A 3,285-nucleotide genomic window follows, 5' to 3' on the forward strand; every position below is an offset into this window, starting at 1 on the left:
TTGTCTCCTAAAACTCTTGAAAATGCATGGCAGAATAAACCACCAGGCATAATATAGTTTAAAGTCAATACAATAAAAGCTGGTTGAGGGACGTTGCTGTCTTAGACTTTTTAAACATAATAAGATAATTACATTGATATATATTAAAATAAATATGTCACTGCATTTGTGAGAGGAGAAAAGGTATATTTTCTTGATACAGAAGATCTTAGATTGAACATTTGTATTCATAGAGCACCACTGAAGAAGTGTTAGGCTTTTTTTGGAAAATGACTTACTTCAAGTAAGAGCCAGAAATTGGTGCCCTCTGGGATTGCACACAGCCAGTTTTTTGTCCCTAAACTGCTGGAATTACATCTCTGTTTCTCTGTCTCCTCATTCTGTCATTGGCCCTATAATTTAGTTTTGACCTGTTCCCTGCCTAGGACTCCACGCTGACTCCAGTAGCCTCCCGCCACCTAAGGAACAAAGCCCTGTCCTGAACCCTAAGCAGCAAAGTGGACCTATGCCTACCAACAAGGCAGTGGTGCAAGCGATGACCACTGTCTCCTTGACTCACAGTATTCCCTGTTTTCTGGTTTACTCACTACTGATCTGACTGGAAAATGACTTTTTCTGCATTGCGAATTCGACTGTAACACTCCTCAGGATGAACCCCTGATTCATCACCCACATCCCATCAGCGTTTATATTGAGTCACTTCCTCTATGTCAGTTCTTCCCCACAGAACAGGTTTTGTGGTGCCACCTGAACCTGTGCAGGCAGGTTTTTGGCTCTGTTTCACTGTAGAAAAACATCAGTATTGGGCACGAGTCATCCCAAGATGTGATATCATATGCAGGATTTTAAAGATGCGATGTTCCCCTACCAAGGTTCCCATTCCCTGAATGTTCAAACATGTATCTAAGCACTGTTGCTGCTAAGTCGCTTCAGTCGTGTCCGACTCTGTGCGACCCCATAGACGGCAGCCCACCAGGCTTGCCCGTCCCTGGGATTCTCCAGGCAAGAACACTGGAGTGGGTTGCCATTTCCTTCTCCAATACATGAAAGTGAAAAGTGAAAGTGAAGTCGCTCAGTCGTGTCAGACTAGTAGCGACCACATGGACTGTAGCCCACCAGGCTTCTCTGTCCATGGGATTTTCTAGGCAAGAGTACTGGAGTGGCTTGCCATTGCCTTCTCCTAGATCACTAATCAGTTGATCTTCAAGCAAGGATATTATCCTGGTTTATCAGGGTGGATTCAGTATAGCCCTATGAAGAAAAAGATTAAAGAGTGCCTCCGAGAAGTGCAAAGAGGAAGATGAGAGATACAGCAGAAAGAGGAAGCCAAAGAAATTCCAAGCAGGAAAAGGGCTCAAATGTACATCATTGCTGGCTCAGATGTGGGGGCCCATGTGTAAGGATGGGTAAGGGTCTGGAGGAGCTACAGGCAAACCCCAGCTGACAGCCAGCAAGAAAATCTTGATTCTCCAACCACAAGGAACTGGATTCTGCCAACAATCTGAAAGATTTTTTTTAAAAAATTTTATTGGAGTAGAGTTGATTTACAATGTTGTATTAGTTTCAGGTGTAACCCTGAAAGATCTCAGAAGTGGATTCTTTTCCAGAAGTTCCAGATAAGATCCAAGATCACTGACATCTTGATTTCAGTTTTGTGAGACAAACACGGAAAAAGGAAACCAGTGAAGTCATCTGGACATATGACCTGTAGAACAGTGAGGCCATAAATTTGTACTGCTTTAAGCCATTGACTTTATGGAAATTTGCTTTGACAGCAATAGGAAACTACTTACAGATGTTCAGTTGACTCATAATTTTTTTGTGAAAAAGAATTCTTAGGTTAGGAGGGAGGAGATGTATGTACATGTTTGAGATGGTTAGATAGCATCACCAACCTAATGGACATGAATTTGAGCAAACTCCAGGAGATTGTGACAGACAGGGAAGCCTGGCATGCTACAGTCCATGGGGTCACAAAGAGTCAGACACAACTTAGCGACTGAACAACATCAAAAACATGGCTGATTCATGTTGCTGTATGGCAGAAACCATCACAATATTGTACAGTAATTATTATCCAATTGAAAATAAAATCAAATTAAAAAAGGATTTCTTAGGAAAAAGACACCTCTGGTTAAGGTTAACTTCTATATTCTTTTTTATACACACAGTTAGCTCATACTTCTTGTAGTTTCACCAGGACTTTACAAGTAGAAGCTTTTTGCAACCAAACATGTCTTCATTCACTAGACATTTATTAAGCATCACCTCTGCCCAAAGGTCTTTGGCAGATATAAAGAATTCCCACCGATGGTTTCATCCTCACATGGAAGATGGGCTGACCCTACAGGACAAAGCCCACTTTAACACAGAACTCACAGTGTTCATTCATCTACTTTTTGCCTTTGAGTCTCCTCTTCTCCTTATGATCTGGCCTGACATGATACCAGCTTCTTTCTAAATCCCTGATATCCTTTCCATGCCTTTGAAACTTGGAACTTACAGCTCCACTACCTCAAGTTAGCTTTTTCCTTGGTCGAGAAGACTCCTCCCCGAGATAGCCTCATAGCTCTCCCATTCACCTTCTTCAAGTCTTCGCCACATTTTGTTCTTTCCAGTGCCCCTACCCTGACCACTCCATTGAACACTGTAAACTACCATCACCTCCACATTCTGAATTGACCGTCTATGTGTGTATGTGTGTATTAGTCACTCAGTCATGTCTAACTCTCTGCAACTCCATGGACTGTGTCATACCAGGCTCCTCTGTCCATGGAATTCTCCAGGCAAGAATACTGGAGTGGCTTGCCATTCTCTTCTCCAGGGGATCTTTCTGACCCAGGGATTTAACTCAGGTCTTCTACATTACAGGCAGATTCTTTACCATCTGAGCCACCAGGGAAGCCTGAATTGACCTCATCCTTGTACAATTTCTATTCCATAACACTTAGCAATCTCCAAAGAACTGTATTATTCATTTATTGTATTCATATGGTGCTGTCTCCTTCCTCCCCGATATACAAATTTTCACAAGAAAGTGACTTTTATCTGCTGTATTCACTGAGTTATTCCCAGCACCCAGAACTGTGCCTCACTCATGGCAAAAAGACTGTTTAAAAATAGTAACAGATCAATGAATTATGATCTTACCAAGACTGATTGACCTTACCAAGATCACAAATTTCCAATAGTTATCTGCAGCATGGAGTTTGCAAGAGCCCAGTGGATGTTCATGAAAAATGGAAAACTGGAAGGTCCACAGGTCACCTTACTAAGATCAGAAAG

The sequence above is a fragment of the Moschus berezovskii genome, chromosome 1 (genome assembly GCF_049115385.1).
Source record: "Moschus berezovskii isolate FMDL1 chromosome 1, NW_MosBer_1.0, whole genome shotgun sequence".
NCBI lineage: Eukaryota > Metazoa > Chordata > Mammalia > Artiodactyla > Moschidae > Moschus > Moschus berezovskii.